The following is an 18,610-nucleotide window of genomic DNA, read 5'->3' as shown; positions in this document are numbered from 1 at the left end:
CAGCCTTCTTTTGTATTATTTCACGCAGATTTTTTGGAGGACCCCGGAGCTCTTTGAGCCCTGAGGGGCCTCCCCAGGCGTTGTCCCCTTCAGAGCCGGGGTGAGGCGGGGGGAAGGCGATCCTGCCTCGCTCCTCAGCGGCGCCCGGCTCCGAGGAGCCGCGCCGGGAGGGAGGGAAGGGAACAGGGAGGGAAGGAAGCGAACAGGGAGGGAGGGAAGGGAACAGGGAGGGAAGGAGGGACGGGCAGCGCCGCGTCCCCCCCACCCCGCCCTCAGCGCGGCCGCGCCTCGGGGCCGCGCGCGGCCGCCGGTTCCGCCTCCTCCGCCGCCTCCCCGCGGCCGCCGCCGCCATGTTGGATGGTGCGTGTGGGTGTCAAGCGCAGCCCGCGGCCGCCGGGACGCACCGGGACACACCGGGACGCCGCGCCCGCCCCGCGCCCGCAGGTCAGCGCGGCTCCGCGGGACGGGGAGGGAGGCAGCGGCGGGAGGAACGGGCGGGCAGCGCCGCCGCCTTTCCCCGGCGCGGGGAGGGCGCGGGAAGGGCCCCCGGGGGTCCCCGCGGGGAGGGCGCGGGGCCGCGGTCGCCCTTTGTTGTCGCCGGGGGGTGGCCGGGCGGGCGGCGGGGACGGGCCGGGCTCCCGCGGGCCCGGGGCTGGGCCTGGCTCCCCGAGCGGCCTCCCGGGGCTGCGGGGGATGGCCGGGCCTGCGGGCTCGGGGGGCTCCGCTCCGCCCGCTGCGACCCCCGCCCCGGCGCGGTGCACCTCCAGCGTGGCGGGGCGGGGGTTATTCCGTCGTATTTTCAGTAATAATCGTTGTTCGGGAGGTGTGTGATAATGGTTTTAATGGTTTTTAAGGGTCTTTTTATATAGGGGGTTTGGGCTGGATGATCTCCAGAGGTCCCTTTCAACCCTAATAATTCTGTGATTTTCTGTGATATTCTTTATCTCTCCCTGTATATATATTTACACCGATACATCCTTATATATATATACATAAATACATATATGTACACACACATATATATATACATATACATACATACATACATATATATATATATATATATATATATATGTATATATATTTTAAAAAATTTTACCTGCAGTACCTGTGATGCTAGAGATTAGCGTTGGGTAGTCAGCGAGCTGTATTGCGTTATTGCCGTGAAATATATTGAAACAGTAATTATCACAGGCTGCCCACAATGGAAGTCCCCTATTTTAAAGCCGTAAGGCTTTAATGTAAATGTTAAAATATTCATGTTAAGGTTTAAAGCTCTGAGGCTTTAAAACTGGTAGCGTTTGGTCTCAGTTTTATGGGTGTGTAATGCTTCCCCCTCCCCCTTCTCAAGTATGCCATCGACACTGATCTGAAAAGCCGAGTGAGATTTTAAATTTACAGCAGTTGGACGTATTTCTTGTTCTGATCTATTAAGAAAATAACCTGAATTGTCTACACGTTTATCCATTTGCAACAGGAGGCCTAAAAGACTTGTTGGGATTGTGAAGCTGTTGCAGATGTTACAGGCTGTAGAGTCTGACTTGAGGAGTTCAAAATGCAAATCAGGCCACGAGATTAAGTTTTATTATTCTCTCGACTGAAATACGTGTTTTATGGTAATACAGAATTCTTGCATAATTTCAGTGTGTTGCTGTGTTTTGTGAGACACAAGGTCATAGGAAATTGTATTGTTGGGGTGTGAAATGTGGGATGAATGATTTTTTTTTAAATCAGAAATATATTGTAATGGTATCTTTAGCAAAATGCAGCCTGTTTAGGAGTTACTTCTAAATATGTTTGTCTTGGCTGATTCTCAGATGTGTTATTTTTGAACAAACTCAAGTCTGGAGTTTTATTGGGAAGAATCAAAACTTTTGATAAATTTTCCTTTATAAGCCCGAAGTAATGGTAAACTAGCTCAACAGAATTTCAGAGATAATCTTACCCATATTAAATATTTAACTATGCTATCAAAAATTATCAAGCACAAATGATCCATGAACGTGCATTCCTGAAGGCGGATTCTGATAAGGCCAAATTGACTGTGGGTTCCATTTGAGGAAGTTTGACTTGGGGGTGCTGATTGTAACTTCCTCTATTCCATGAAGTTACTCTGCAACATTACACCTGTGTCACAACAGCTCTGTGACACAGCAGCTTGACTTTTACATCTGCTGAGAAATGGAAATGATTATCAGCTTTTAAGAAATGCAAGGCAGCACTCACAGCATCTTTGAATCCCAGAATGGGTTGGGTTGGAAGGGACCTCAAAGCTCATCCAGTCCCACCCTGTTATGGCAGGGACACCTTCCACTGTCCCAGTTTTTTCCAAAAAAGGTCCAGCCTGGCTTTGAACACCTCCAGGGATCCAGGGGTGGCCACAGCTTCTCTGGGAACCTGTGCTAGGGCCTCCCCACCCTCCCAGGGAGGAATTCCTTCCCAGCATCCCAGCCAACGCTGCTCTCTGGCAGTGGGATGCCATTCCCCTTTGGCTGTCAGTCCAAGCCCTTGTGAATAAATATCCTCTCTCCATCTTTCTCCACCTCTCCATGGACTTGTTCCCTAGGTAGAAGCTAAGCAGTGGTGGGTAATATTTGGGCTAAAAAAGTGCTGTTTATGAGTTACCTGATGGGTGTGGAAGGACCAGAGGAGAGACCCCCTGACTGTCAGGTAGCCTGGCTGGTGATGCTCATGTTGGTTTGCACTTGCATTATTCCTACAGTTACATTTAATGAAGAGTTCACAAACATCTGATGTCCAGTATAATGCGGGCAGCAGAAATGAATTCAGCTAGCACTGACCACATCATTATTTACATAACTGGTTAATCATGCTAGTTTTGTTCCAGCTGTCAGCCATTTGATTGCTTTAAAACTTGGAGCTTTTAAGAAGCCTCAAATCTTGGATCACTGCTGGGAAATGCCAAAGGCCTAATTTGTTACTTCATAAAAATGCTGATAGTCTCTCTTGATACAGAAATCAGGGTTTTGTTTCTGTGTTTTTTTTTTTTTCCTTTAGAGTGAGAGACAGCAATCATTAAATGATAATCAGTTTAGGGGAAATACATTAAAGAATAGTTATGATGTTCCTGATCTTGCTTTTCTTAGGTCTCATATGTGGGATGGGGAAATGACTGGCTTTTGCTTGGTGTAGAAGAATATAAGTTACTCTAATACCTTTCTTTAATGACTGGTACTCAGGAAGCAACTTCCCAATCTTCCAGGGCCATATTTGCAGAGTGCTAAAGTGTCCCTTGGGATGTTGCTAATAGAAAATGAAATGTGCCTGCTTTGTAGGAACGCCTGTAATGTTCTTTTCCCACTTTGCCTCGCTCTGATCTGTGCAGGGAAAATATCGAAACGTACCGGTATCCTGCTGGCTTAAGTGCTTCAAAGAACAGCAGGTTTTTGTGTGTTTCAGTAGCCTGGCTGCTCATTAAGAAGGCAGGAGACTCCATGGAGGAGAACAACATGGATTTCTGTCCTCTGGAATAAAACCTGCCGGGGCTGATTGTTGGTGTGCTAGCGTTGGTGTGCTCCAGGTTTGGTACAGACTGGCTGTGCTGAATAACAGACCCTAAAAAGCCCGAGTTAATCAGTTTAGCTGGTTGTTACAGGACTGCTTTCCTGTTCTGCATGGAGAAAGAATTCAGAATGGTTGAATGGGAGTGAATTCAGAGACTGTGGGCTTCAGGATGGATCTGGAACTCAGTGGCTGTTGGGCTGAGCCTCTCGGTGAATGGTGCAGCAGGTAGAAAGCTACAGGAAAACTGATATTCTTTATTTATCATTTTGCAAATAACAGTTTTGTCTCTGGTTTCCAAATTTGGGGTTTGCTTGGTTTTATGATGCTGCTCCAGACTATTGATAAAGGTGAAGTAGTTGGGTCAAAGGTTCTGTGGTGTTTTCAGTGGTTGTAGGCAGAGTTTAAGGAGAGTAGCTTAAGTTACCAAGATTGAGTTCTATGTAAATATCAAATAGTGGAGTTTGTATGAATAATGACACTAATTAGAAAATCACTATAGAAGTACTTTGTATTTGTTGGTTGCACTGGAGATGTCTGCAGAATTCAGTTTGTAATTCACGATTGTGCCTTTCTATATGGAAATATAACTTTGAGTTATTATGCTAGCGAGATGCTTTTCTTCTGCATAGATAATTTTCAGCTCATTTTTCTGGTATTGTTACCAAATTTGAACTTGAATTGATCTCAGAGCCAATACCCCGTGTTACATTAATTGTTAATAGTGTGTTTCTCTGTTTCCTGTCACCCAGGGCTGTTAACATAAATGCCTCTAACTGGTGCCTCGAGCTTGTTCAAGGTCAGGCCTGGGCTGTTCACGCCTCCTGTGCCTTGGCTTGCCAGATCCAGCTCTGTGCAGGTGGGGTGGCAGCAGCTCAGGCTGGGACAGGTCCCTGCTGGCAGTGGGAGTGCAGCTGCCTCTGCTCTGGGACTGGGTAAAACCAGTCCCAGCCCAGGCCTGGCTGCAGCTCCGCCTTGGAGGCTCCCCTTATCTGTGTTTTATGCTGGAGGTGGCTGGGGGAGGTTTGAAGGAGTCTCAAACACACTCTTTGTTTTGTTGTTGTGATCCATACAAATTGTTCTCAAGGCATAGTTTTCCTTCCACCATCAGGAGTGGAGCTCCCTGAGCTGCCTTGAGTAATTAGCTGAAATTTGTGCATGAGACCTCTGCAGTTTCCTTCCACTCTGCTCCTGCCTTTCCTTCCATCCTGTTCCTTCCTTTCCTTCACTCTGCTCCTGCCTTTCCTTCCATCCTGTTCCTTCCTTTCCTTCCACTCTGCTCCTGCCTTTCCTTCCATCCTGTTCCTTCTTATCCTTCCACTCTGCTCCTGCCTTTCCTTCCATCCTGTTCCTTCCTATCCTTCCACTCTGCTCCTGCCTTTCCTTCCATCCTGTTCCTTCCTATCCTTCCACTCTGCTCCTGCCTTTCCTTCCATCCTGTTCCTTCCTTTCCTTCCACTCTGCTCCTGCCTTTCCTTCCATCCTGTTCCTTTTCCTGCCTTTCCTTGCACCCTGCCCCAGTCCCTGCTTCTCCTCCCAGAGCTTTTTTTGCCATGTTGTCTGCAGTACCTGAGCCTCTCATGTCACCATATAATAAATCCTGAATGCTCATGAGGTCCAGGAGAGTTTAGAGGGTGACCCAGGCAGGAGAAGGCCTCTGTGCTACTTCTGCAGGCTTGGGACAGACCTGGCTCTTTGAGGCTTTTTTGTTTCTCAGAATGCAGCACTCAGTGAACAATACTTGTACAAATTAAGTAATAAAGTATTTTTTGAAAGCTCAAAGCTGCTTATGAGTTTAAAACCATGCCAGACACCTTAGTTAGAGATGTTTTATGTTCATCCTACCATACAGAAATCTGAAGACTCCTTTGCCTTGTTTGCTTTTCAGTATTGCAGGAGTTACAGCCAATTTTGGGGGCTGGAGTTTTAGAACTGATTACTTAAAATACGTGGTGGAGTCTTTGGGTCATGGCTAAAATTCAAGCGGCCAGACACTGATTTAATCTCTCTCCAGTATAACCTCACAGAGACTCCCCTGCCCTTCTGGAGATGTCACATAATGTGATGGCTTCTAAAATCCTAAAATCCACCTGGGGGTTTTCATTATTTAAAAGCAGAAACCCAGGCAGAGCAAGCTCCCTACTTCTGTTGGATGGGTTTGAGTTTTGCCACCAAGAAATTCTACAACACACGTGGTCCCCCTGCTAAGGAAGAATACCAGCCAGCATGGGTGACAGGGTACTAATGAGGCCTGGGATGTTCTTTTACATTTTTATCTTTATTCTCCCAAATCATATTAATTTCTAGACTTAACATCAATTTAGTAGTTTCTGAACCTTTGCAAGGGCAATGGTCTTTCCAGAGCTTTGCTAGAACAAAGACATTTTAAGAATCTTAATAGAGAATCGTATAATCTTATTACAACTGCTCCTGTTTAAATCACTTCCTTGTACTTAAATAACAATCTGTCACCAGCTATTTCTTGATTGTAGTTTTTGTCAGTTACAATTTATCCCCCTCCCTGGTTTGGTTGAATTTTTTTTTCCCCCTGATTGTGCAAGCTTAGGTTGGCAAAGCTCCTTCTTTCTCACACAGTTCTTCTGAGTCCACTGGGAGTAATTGCATGAGTAAACTGCTCACTGGTGTAAGAGCTGTGCAGTTCACAAGTAAAACCTTTGTGGGACAAACCCCACTGAAACAACTGATACAGACACTTCTGATATTCCTCAGGGAGAGACCAAATAAAGTCTATTTAAAGGTAACTTCCTCCTCTGAGATGGCAGCACAAAAGAATCCCTCAGACACGTTTCCCTCGGGAGGTTCCTCGTGGGGGTGAGCAGACCCCAAGCATCACCTCAGTTCTGTCATTCTGATTTTTATTTATCTCTTTCTTTTTAGTGATGAGGATTTCTTCAGCCAAATCTGTTGACCCAGTTGCTGCTGAAGCTGCTTTTCTGCTGACTTTCAGCTCTGTTTGGACAGGGATGAGGCTTGTGACAACAGCAGTAAGGCAGAGATGTTTGCTCTAACCTATGAAATCAGGCAGAATTGAAGATCATTAATTAATCCTGATCTGCAGAGCTGTTCTAACATGCCTGTTCTGTGGTGGATGGTCAAGCACAGCGTGCTCTGCCACATGGTGCACGTAAAGGAGAGCACTTCAGTTGTTAGTTGGAAAACAGAACTTGAATATTTTTAATTATTCAATTAATTAATGAGAGAAACACCCTTCCATTTTGTGCCATTGCTGGATTGTGGCTGGTAATGTCTGGTTAGAGGTTCCTGATCAGGCATTACCCTGAATATTCAGATCCAGGGAAGATCTGATGCATCTTTAAAATGTCCCTACCCAGGTATTTAATTACTTGATGAAAACCTCTTTCTCTAATGACCACTGGAAAGCACAAACTCCCCTCTGTTGTATTATCTAATGAAATATTCGCCTTCTGAGCCTGTCCTGCCTTATTGCAGGGGTTTGATTGCTTCTTGCAGTGTTCTGCTGCTTGCAGTGATTTTTTTTTTTTAAGGATGGAATGCTTATTACCTATGAGAAGTGTTACTATATTTTGCTGCTGTTGTTGAGCAGAGTTCATGAAGTTAGACTTTGTCTACCAATTTAGAAGAGTTTCTCAGAAAGTCAAGATAATGCCTCTGTTGGAATGTTTTCTGATAAACAGCATAGGTGACACAGACTACTTTTCTTAGGAGTATGCAAATGCAGATCAGAAGTCAATATTTAATACTGTCATTTTTTTTTCAACTTGTCTATATTTTTAAGGCAGAAATTTCTATCTGCTGCTCAGAAGAACAGCATGACTGTCCTTGCACCAGGCTATGATTGTGGCATTTCATACTTTTTCAGCAAAGCTGCTGCTCTCTGAAGATTTTATTGGTGCTTGGGTGACTCCTCTGAAAGATATTTATGTTTATATGTTTACTGGTTCTCTTGGGAAGCTTTAATAAGGAAGTAAAATACAGGAATGTTATAATTGGTTTGACTTGGCTTTCAGAATTCTTGCAGAGAAGCCGAAGTATAAAAGCTCAAGTACAGCAAAATCACTTTTAAACTGGTTTATTGCAGAGAAGCACTGAGGTAAATCATCAAAGGATTTTTAGTCTGCAAAACTGCTTAAGTGTTGTGTTTAAAATTTACAAATCGCTGACCCCTTTGTGAGACACTGAGACAGACTGAAATGTCTGGCTCTTTTTTACGTTTGACTACCTAGTGAATAATCTCCTTTTGCCTGGCCTGCTGCTTTAAACACACTGAGTGCTGCAATTGCCATTTTGGTGTCCGTCTGCCAACCAATAGTGGCTGCGTATATTTAATTTCATCATAATACGACCATAGGATGCCTCCAGGAGTATTTACATGGGCTTTAAAAGTCAGGATGTGTTGTATGGCTGGAGATGTGGAATTTCGGGGAGTGCTCTGTGTGATGGGAGCTCTGCTGAAATGCTGAGGAGTGAGGAGCAGCAGGAGAGTTTTGTAGCTTGTCTTTATTATTCTGTTTTTAATTTGCTTTTTGGGGGGGTCTGTTCTGCAGGAGATGAAACAAAGTGTGAGCACATCTTTCACTCTGGAGGGGTGGGGGACCTGTTGATCTGGGGCTGGCTGGGATCCCTGGTTTTTAGTGCTGTTTGCTTTCAGGTGTGAGTGCAGGAAACACGCTCCAACATCCTGAATGCAGGAACACTTTTGTTCTCCATGCTCTGTGCAAAATTATGTCTGGATGCCTTGGCTTCCAGCCAGGCTTTTAATCTCTTCTTTTTTCTGTCAGCTTGGATAGTGTATATAATACTATAGTGCCTTTTCCTGTCCCTGGAAATGCTGATTTTTAGTTTTATTTTAAGAAGGATTTTCTTTTTCTTACTCTGAAGAAAAATAAACTTTAAAGGAGGAGGAAACTCTGTGCTTGGTTTTTTTTTTTCTTTTTAATTTCTTGTTGTAGTTTATGCTTTATAGAAAGACCTGAAATATGCTGCCAAAGCTTTCTCTCTTGTTTCACAAATACAAAATTTAGAAATGGGGCAGGGCAATGTGGGGAGGGGTGTCAAGGTAGTTTGGAGTGAGAGAAGGGGAGAATTAAAAACACATTCAGTGCACATGAAACAGATGTGCCTTTAGATGCCACAAGGCTTATTTTTCCATCCAACTTGATCAGTCTTTTGTCAAAACTCCTATTTCAGCTATTTAAATAAAATACTATTTAATAATTAATAAAATACTATTTAAATAAAATTTCCTTTCATGGGAAAGCCCAGTAAAAGAGAATGAAGCCCCGCCTGCCATCCATGCTAAACAGATGCAAATCAGAGCCCACTCCCTCCAGTTACCTCTTCTCTCCTCCTGGGTTTCATTGTTTTGATGAAAGCTGTTCTGGTGCCAACTCCCAGCCCAGAGGGCAGGTGAGAGGAATTAAAAAAATCCCGATTCCAGCTCGGTGATTAACATATCTTTTGGAGCTTGTAATGTCATCTTTGCACACAAAACAAAGTCGCAGCAGCTTCACAGAGCAGAGGTTTGTCAGAAAGGCAAACATCAAAGCGGCAAGAAAAGAGGAGTTTATTTAAAATCTAGCAGAAAGACTTAAAACATTCGTGCTCACCTATGAGAGCTATTAAAAATCAAAAAAAAAAGCCTTTGAAGGCGAGCATTAAAGATTTAATAGTATTAATTGAATTAAGCCGTGGGAGTTGAGGGTATGTAGACACATGTGTGAGTGTATGTTCTGAGACGGAATCTGTGTTAAGGCAGCAGAGTGCTGAGACCTCAATTAGCTGCCCTTGCTTTGTAAGGGCTACCTTAACAAACCTATTTTTTCGTGGGGTTAATTAGAGATGCCATTAGTACTGAGTGTAAACACAAGGAGGGGACTGGGAGAGATGGAAAATTCAGAGCCCACCAGCCTTGGCATCCCTGGGCAAGGCTAAGCAGGCAGAGTTGTTTCCAATCTACCTTTAAGGATAATTTGTTTATATCATTAAGGCTGATTTTATTTTTTTTTTTTTTCAAGAATAGGTTCCTTTTCCTTTGTTGTGAGAACAGTAACTTAATACTGTTGTGCTCCAGCCACAGGTATGGGCTTTTTTTGGCAGCTAAACTTCCATGTTTCACGATAATTATTTTAAGACTGGCTGATTTTGGTAGCTTTTTAGCTTTTCTTAGGCATAAAACTTTCACTGTTAGGAAAACTTCTTGCTGGAAGAAGAAGTTCATAAATAGACACAAAAATACAAAAATAAAATCACGGTTCAGCGTGATTGCAGTAACCTGGTGTGAAGGGGATTTTGATGTGTTTTTTTTTTTTTCTTTGCAAATCAAATACTCGATTTAAGGCTTAACATATTTGCATTATACATTAAAAAGCAGGAAAAAAACAAATCCTTGTATCATTTCTAGAAAGAAAGAGCACTGAAAGCTCCTTGCAAGCCTGCAGGTGGCTTGGCAAAGGAGGGAAGATCCAGGGGGAGCAGCTCCAGGAGGATTTGATGGCTGTGGGAATCCTGGTGTGGAGAGGCACCACCAGCCCCATCCAGAGGGATAACAGAGCTGAGGGAGAGCTCAATACATTCATTTTTCCTTCTTCAGGCTGCTGGCAGTGTGGGGAGGGTTGTGTGAGCCCTTCCTGCTGCAGATGTAGTTACCAAATGATTCAGCACGATGCCGTGCCCACGGACTGGAGCAATATTGATGAATTCATTACTGCTCTCTGATGGATGTTAATGGGCTTGAATTTCTTCTGTGCATTCGGACTAGGTGGAAAGCTCTTGAAAAAAAAAAAAAATGGAGCTGGGTGAGTTTTTAAGCCACTTTTGTGTTCTGCTTCTAAATCTAACGAGGGAATGTTTTTAATGACTTGCATGAAAACAATGGTCAAAACAATAATCACCAGGCAGCTCTGGGAGGGACAGGGAGGAGCAGTGCTCCACCAGGGATTTATTGCATTTTATTCAATATATCCCAAGCCACAGTCAGCTGCTTTGGAAACAGAGGCAGGTATTGCCTTTTCCATGTGGGTTCCTTAGGAGATGTCTGGAGTCCCAAGGCCATGCTCCAGTTGCTGCTTGCGGGGTATCAAAGCTGAGGGGTAGGAGATGTTCTCTGCAAGAGCTGACTGGGAGAAAATGACCTTTAATGAAGGAACAGGCACAGATGCTTTTGAGTAACAAGTCTTTGTCATCCTCTTTGAAATGAACAAGCTGCCTCCCACTCAAATAATTTTCCGTCTAAATATCCAGAATAGATAAAAGAGTAGGTAGGATTTTACTGCTGGAGGATGGATTCAGAAAACTTGAGGAATTGTTATGTTGACAGCTGAAAATTTCTGTATATCTGCATAGGAGAATGTGGGATTCACTGGCATTTTCAAATTAGATTTTCTTTTTCCTAATTCCACAAAAATCAACAAAATAATAATAAAATAATAACAAATATTTTTATTGTTGATCAAGCATGACTCTTTTTTGTGCATGAATGAAGGAACTGGAAAGTTTGAAGCAGAAAAACAAGACAAAAACCTTAAGTCAAATGTGCTGATATTAAAAAAAAAAAAATCTTTAAGTGATTCATTTCCATCAAAGCTGAACTTAAAAATATAGCTCAGAATCAGGAACTAGGGCACCACAGAAGTTGACCAAAAGCGAATTATTTTTATATTATTCAATATCCTTGAGTTGTAGTTCCTGGGAGCCAGAATGCAGTGTAGGTCCAGGGTGCTGGTGGCACAGCTGGGACCTCTCCTCTGGAATTGCACCTGCCAAGGTGGTGGTGCTGGACACGTTAGACAGGTCTGAGGGGAAGAGGGAGGAGAGGTGGGTTGGTTTGGGAAGGATTTTGGAAACTGTGGTGTGTACAGTTTGAAAAGATAGGGAAGAGTCAGAGGGAAAGCTGAATATTTGGTGTTGCAGGACAGAGCTAAAATCGGGTGGGAAAAGGATAGGGCTAAGATATAATGAAATTTGGTAATTTGGAGAGTGAAGGACCAAATTTCCTCCTTCTCTGTGACCATCTTCAAGGTGGAATTGCTTTGTTCCTAGGCAGGAAAAGGAGATTTCCCAGAGCCTCAGTCTGCAGTCCTTGCACAGTCACCTGCTGAACCAAGTCCCAAACCTAAAACCATCAACTTCTCCAGTTTGAGCTTCCCAGGTGCAGCTTTGTCCAGTGAGCTGTAACTGGAGACTGCTGTTGAAATGCCTGGTGCTCCCTTATTTGGGGTGTTCTTTAGAGTAATTAGAGTGACCTTGGTATTAATTGGTTGGGCCAGCCCTGCCTGTCCCCCTGCCTGCCCCGCTGTGTGGGATCAGCTCGCCGGAGCTGTTCCACCTGTGGCTCCGGTGTGGGGCAGAGTGGAGAGGCAGGAGCTGGAAAATCCCATCCTCACTTCTCTGAACCCCACTGCTGGGCAGCAAATCCTGCTCTGGAACCCTGGCCTTTGGCCAGAACTTTCCTGCAGGGAGGATTTTGGGATGTTTTTCCTACTTTGCAATCTTACAGCAGTTTATTCCCAGAGTGGCTTGGGTTGGAAGGGACCTTAAAGCTCATCCAGTTCCACCCCTGCCCTATCCATGGCAGGGACACCTTCCCCATTCCCAGGCTGCTCCAAGCCCCATCCAACACCAGGAACACTTCCAGGGATCCAGGGGCAGCCACAGCTTCCCTGGGAGTCTGTGCCAGGGTCTCCCCACCCTCCCAGGGAAGGATTTTCTGCTGAACTCCAATCTCATGAGCAGACAACTCTTGTACCTGAATTTCTGAGCTTTAAAGCAATCTGATGTTGGTACCAGCTCTGATAGTTGAATTAAGACATTATGGTGACTTTTTAAGATGATTGTGCAAAATCTGGCGAGGGAAGGCACTTGAAATTTTATGCTATGAATGGACATTGATGAATGTAAGTAGGATATTAAATCAATCTCTGTTTTCTTTGCAGGCTTGTAGTTTGTGCTGGCAGGAAGCACACTTAATTAAAATGGAAAAAATAGTGTTTGGATGTATGGACAGGTATTTCTTGGCATCTTGTACTTCTTGAACAATCCTTTTCATGCCATCCATGTCATAAAATAAAAGTATTAATCCTTCAGTTTCTACCAGTAGTACCATGGAGAGTTAAAGTGTTTTTCCCCCCTAATCTTTGTCATGGTGAGTATTTGCCTGTGGCCTGCTGAGTGTTTTAATGTGGTTTCATGTCTGGTGTGTGTAGGAGGATGGGAGAAACTGCACTTGGTGACGTTTATTTCATATCAATAAAAGTGCAAAATCAATTCAGATAATGAAATCATTGGGTAATTTTAAGGAGCAGGTATCTTCCCAAAATATGGAGTCTGATACATGAGCACACATCTAGGTGAATATGAATTTTAAATATTGCAGTTCTATAGGAAAGCACTGGGGTTTAAAGAAGGGAGCTGACATTTTGTGCTCTTGTACTTTTTGCAGTTCTTTCTGTGTTCAGGCAGATCTGTGAGGGCCTGAGCAGGTGCCTGTCACCCCATAACAGCCCCAGTGACAAGGCTGGACTTTTCTAATTAGTAGTAGATTCTAAGGCACATCCTCTGGCAAGAAAATTGGATATCCTCTTCCCTTCCAAAAGGAAAATGTGAAAGGAGAGAAGTGTCTCCTACTGCCCTTAATTCAGTTGAAAATAGAATTCAGGCATACTTGGTAAGCTGAATTTATTTCACGTTGTTACCTTTCAGTCAAGGCACACATTGGGTGGTCTTTTTTTTCCTCCTCAATTTGTGAGAAAACAGATGAAATTATTTCCTTGAAGCAGGTAATCCCCAGAGAACAAATTCCTCCGGGAAGTTTGGGGAGGTATTTTCATTGCCCTGTTGGATTAATTTGCATTTGGCATTTCTGCTTCCGTGTGTAATGGCCTGACCTCACACTGGTAATTCTGCAATATTCTGATATTCACTGCACACCTGCTGCATGGAGAATAAATGGAGATGTGCCCATGTCAGACAACACCCTTTTCCTGACCCAGAAATGGGGTAACTGAGGGGCATTTTAAAAACTTCTGTTCCATTTTCAGTCTCATGAGAAAGGTGAGACAATACAGGTGTTATAATTCATGCCACCACAATCAGAAGCCAGTTATTTCCTCGTTACAATACCCTAGAAGTGTTTCTTGGTCTATCAGCTTTTGTCACACCATGCTGTAAATGCCTTAAAGCAAATCATCTAAAATTACCCCTTGTGGGTCCTACTACAGTGCATCTTTCATAGCTCTATTTCTCCAAAGTATTTAGTCTTAAATACTAGTCTTAAATTTAGTCTTAATATTCTGCAAAGTCTTTTATCTTGTCATGGAAAGCCAATCAGCCAATTTAGATTGATCAATAATGTCTGAAACAAACAAAAAAAATATTCTCAAAAAATTAGGAAGTGACTAACTACCAAAAAAACCACATCAAGCCTACAAACATGCCCACAGTACAGGTGGCACTGTGGGTGACACTTGACCTGGCAGTAGAAGGAGGAATGTGTTATTTTTAAAGAGCTGTTAAAGCCTCGTAATCCTAAAATTAGATCCCAGTGCAGGTTGGATTTGGGTCGTGAGTGATGAGCTGCAGGTCTGGCAGAGCTGTCCCCTCTCCCAGCCCTTCAGAGCACATTTGCAGCCACCCTGTCGATGATTCCAGCTGCAAGGACCAGGGGATTGGGGGTGACAAAAACCCACAAGGGCCAGGGGAGCTGGGGTGACAAAACCCACAAAGGCCACTGGAGTTGGGGGTGACAAAACCCTACAAAGGCCACTGGAGTTGGGGGTGACAAAACCCCACAAAGGCCACTGGAGTTGGGGGTGACAAAGCCCCACAAAGGCCACTGGAGTTGGGGGTGACAAAACCCCACAAAGGCCAGGGGACTGGGGGTGACAAAACCCCACAAAGGCCAGGGGAGCTGGGGGTGACAAAGCCCCACAAAGGCCAGAGAGCTGGGGGTGACAAAACCCACAAAGGTCACTGGAGTTGGGGGTGACAAAGCCCCACAAAGGTCACTGGAGTTGGGGGTGACAAAACCCCACAAGGGTCAGGGGGCTGGGGGTGACAAAGCCCCACAAGGGTCAGGGGGCTGGGGGTGACAAAGCCCCACAAGGGCCAGGGGAGCTGGGGGTGACAAAGCCCCACAAAGGTCACTGGAGTTGGGGGTGACAAAGCCCCACAAGGGCCAGGGGACTGGGGGTGACAAAGCCCCACAAAGGTCACTGGAGTTGGGGGTGACAAAGCCCCACAAGGGTCAGGGGGCTGGGGGTGACAAAGCCCCAGCAGCTGTGGCTTGGCAGGTCCCAAAAGGACATGGCCAGGTGGTGCAGCTGTGTGAGGCAGGTTAGAGATCTGCTCCTCACCCCCCTTTCCCATTCACTCTTAGAAATGAGCTCCCCATGGAGCTCAAATCCTGGGAATTTGAGGAGACAAGGAGTAACAAAAGGTGGGATGGAGAAAACAGAACCAGATTTGTGTCTGTAAATCTCTTTTACAGCTAAAAGTCTCCTCAAGCTGGAGCTCCTTTCCCTCAGTGAGGCTGAGACAGGACTGTAAAACCAGTGCAGAATCAAACCTTGGCACTCATGAATATGCATAAATTTGAAGGAGATTTATCTTTCACCATTAACTCTTTAAATAAAGAAATAATTTGGCCACCTGCTGTCTGTGAAAGCTGACCTTGTTCTCTCATTTGTAAAAGGGAGTGGAAAGCTTCCAAAACTTTGAATTTTGAACCATTTCCTCTCCTCAGAAATTACACTGAAGACAAGCATTTAAGATGTGAAAAATGGAACTGAAACCTTTCATCTGGAGTTAACCCTGTTCTCCAAACCCTTTGCCAATCTGTATTTGTAACTCGTTTCCTAAATAATTTTGAAGGTTGAGGAAGGGCATTGATGGGAATTTCAGGCTCTTCATTTTGCTGTTTTATTCCCATGAATTGCTGTTTTCTCTGCTGTAGAATAGCAAAAGAGAGCTAATAAGTGTTCTGCTTGTTGGCCTTTCTGTGCAGTGCCAAGTGTCTTCTCTCAGTCCTCCTCTCCTCCAAGTGGCCACGATGCACAGTTGCCCCTTTTCCTGTTTGGTTTTGGGAGCAGTGTTAGGATTGCAGTTGAATATTGTATCCTAGGCAGGGTAATGGCACCCTCTGATCAGCCAGTTGTTCTCTGAGAATAATTTATGCAAAGAGAAAAAAAAAAAATCAGAGAATTAGTTAAGTTTGAAAATCTGTCTAGCAGTGTGGATTTACTATAAGAAAAATGGAGTTTTTCTGCAATATTTTCCTGATGAAGGTTTGTGCTTGGATTTTTTCTGATTTCTGAGCTGTTTGTGGAAAACGAGACTTCCTAAAACACAGTGGGCTTGGATTTAGACACACAACGAGCCATCCCAGGAAAAGCAGGATGTGAATTTTGGGTCAGGCAATGGGAATCCTTTTTCTTTGCCATAAATAGGAGCTGGCTTCTCACTGGGATTGGAGCTGTGTGTGCAGGTGTGGTGTCGGTGTCTGTCTGTCAGCACATGGCAGCAGCTTCTCTGAGCCTGATCCTTGCAGATGGGTAAGAATTCCCTGATTTATGCTGGAGTACAGGTCCCTGAGCATCACCTGCCTCTGTCTTTGCAGCCTGATAGCAGGGAGAGCAGATCTCTGTGTATTCCCACCTGAGAGGGGAGGCAGCAAGGCTGGCATACTTTCATGTGGATTTGATGTCTGCAGATTCAGATCACAGACTGACTGAATTAATAACTATTTTCCAAACCTTCCCTTTCATGCATGTGACTTACAGTAAATGTCTAATCTAAGGATATATATTGTCTGTAATACTGTTAATTAAAATTTTATGCATGTGTCAGGTGAACTCCTGATGTTTAATGTTAATTTTCACACTTGATATTGAAGGCTTTTCCTTTATTTTTGGTGCATGCTTAACTGGGCTATGCAGATATTTACCTTCAGGCTGATATGAAGGGCATTTTATCAGTGCAGACAAATCCTGGTTGGAGTTTTACATTCCAGAGGTGTGAATGGATTCTGCTGAAAGCCTGTCTATAGGTGGATTTGTGGGGCTGTTTGCTTTGAACTGAATTCATGAAGAGTTGTGGCTTGGCCTTGGTTCTGTGTTAGTCTCAGCAAGTTAAAAATGTTCCCTCATGCAGATTTCATTCACTGAGCTTCATCTCTAGTGAGAGAGATGAGGAGTTCAGGCAAGAATTTCTTCTGTCTGCACGTTGTGTGTAGGAAAGCACCAGGAGAATTCATGATTTGTGTAATGGAAGTGCTGGAATAGGGAAAAGGGCATGGGGTGTTTCCCTCCAGCTTAGCCCTGGTAACACAGGTAAACTTCACCTTCTTGTCTGCACATCTGTTTGCTTTGCCATTTGGAGATGTCAGGGTACTCAAAATCAGAGCAAATGGCTTGTAGGGACCAAGAGCAAAAATGAGGAAGGCTCCCCAAGACTGAACTGTTTAACTTTCACAGAAATCTGCTCAAGCCTTTTTCCTGCTAACCAAAACCAGCTTTAATCAACTGGTCTCACTTTCTGCTTTCTTTGCAACTCTGCTGTTAAAAATGCAAACTCACATTTTTGCTGAAGTTGCAAGTGCATTGTGCTTCCTTGTGGTTTGTTGTGAGAAGTTAATTCACTGAGGTCTCTGGAAAAAAAAAATCTAAACTTTCTGTGTAAGAATTTGTTAGAATGTGTTAGAAGCCGTTCCTCACTTTTATGCAGTTGGGGTGTTTGGCTTTTTGATCTGTTTAATGGTAAAAGAGGTTGTTGTGGTGCTTCAAGATTTGGAATAATCCAAGAAAAGGCTTCCATTGTGTGGTGAGGGAGCAGAGGGAGTAAAGCAGGGACAAAACCAGAGCTCTAAGGTGAGGGTCAGTCCCACTGGAGTGTTGGTGCAGCATTGGTGAGGGGAACAGCAGCTCCATCAGCTTTTCATCCTGGCATCCCCTGGGTGTTCATTATGAGGTTTAGAGCAAGTTGGTTTTTATGGGCTATGAGTAGAATAAGATGAAAACATGTCCATCAAGAAAAGGAAAAAACAAGCCTTAATGTTTCTCTCATTGAAGGCCTTGGTTTTCAGGACTCAGAGATGAAGAATTCCTCACTGCTGATGGATTGATGGGTTTTGAGTCTGTTACAGAACAACAAGTGGAATATTTAATTTTCTGGAAGTGTGGAAATTGCTGGTTTCTCTTTACCCAGTGTGTTCTCTCCTGTGTTTGCTCTGGGATTGTTTTTCCAAAGTGCTCCTCCAGACTTAGAAAAGCTTCCAAAAGAGTTCTTCCTTTGGTTTCTTCTCCAAAACCAAGTGCCTGCTTTCCTAGTGGGATGTAATTGGGAGGGAGTGAAGGCTCTTTGCTCTGTTTTTTTAGACTTTGACAGCTTTGTGTTGCATTTAATCAGCTCCAGAAGTGATCCAGAGTTGGGTTGTTTTTACTCATCTTGCAGAACTTAGGAGACTTAGAGTATTTTTCCTGTGCTTTTGTGTAAAAATGGCTGGATTTGGTGTGAGAGAGAGAAAAGGGAAGCAGTCTTGTATTCTTCAGGGACTTTTACATGTGAGGTATTAAAATTATTTTTCCAAAAGCCTGTGAAGTTGTAAAGTAAGAAACTTTTCTTTGACTGGGGAGGTACACACCGATGAGGCACCTGCTCCTGTAGTGTACTTGTAAAAAGATTTTGGGGAGGCCTCTCATCCCTGGCCTTGAAAGAAATAAAACTTCCATTAGGCACGAATGTTTTTCGTAGATTTGCAGTGGGTTAAAGGACAGGAAGTGGGGTTAGGAGTAAATGTTGGTTCTCATGGGGAAGGGCTCTGAGATAGTGAGATCAGCACTCACTGGTCAGTGCTCTTGCAAATACTCCCTTTAGCAGATTGGCCCGAAATAGTAAGATGGCTAAATTGAAACAAATTAGTCAAATTGAATTTAATCTTGAATTGAAAGGAATGATGAAAGATTGAGACCTGCTGAGGGGTAAAGTGGCAGGTGAAGTGCACAGGGAGAAGAAATGTGCACTAGAAGAACAACTCCCAAGGGACGCGTGGAATTTTAGGAAGTATTTGATACATGGGGAGTGCTAAGCAGTAAAT

At 44.0% G+C, this 18,610-nt stretch overlaps 1 protein-coding gene across 4 annotated transcripts in view; it reads left to right on the top strand.

Annotated features, from left to right (window-relative positions):
- The first annotated feature begins 341 nt into the window (after window positions 1-341).
- Window positions 342-18,610, top strand: part of EPN2 (epsin 2) — a 46,229-nt gene continuing 27,960 nt past the window's right edge. For 2 of the 4 annotated variants that reach the window (XM_085592087.1, XM_077786902.2), the window contains exons 1-2: window positions 342-444; window positions 6,421-6,527. The gene's annotated coding sequence lies outside the window, so the exon portion shown is untranslated. The remainder of the gene's footprint in view (window positions 445-6,420; window positions 6,528-18,610) is intronic. The other 2 variants (XM_021550236.4, XM_021550221.4) reach the window with 1 other exon arrangement.

This window comes from Lonchura striata, chromosome 14, assembly GCF_050655825.1.
Source record: "Lonchura striata isolate lonStrDom1 chromosome 14, ASM5065582v1, whole genome shotgun sequence".
Taxonomy (NCBI): Eukaryota; Metazoa; Chordata; class Aves; order Passeriformes; family Estrildidae; genus Lonchura; species Lonchura striata.
This window is presented reverse-complemented; position numbering and strand designations above follow the sequence as displayed.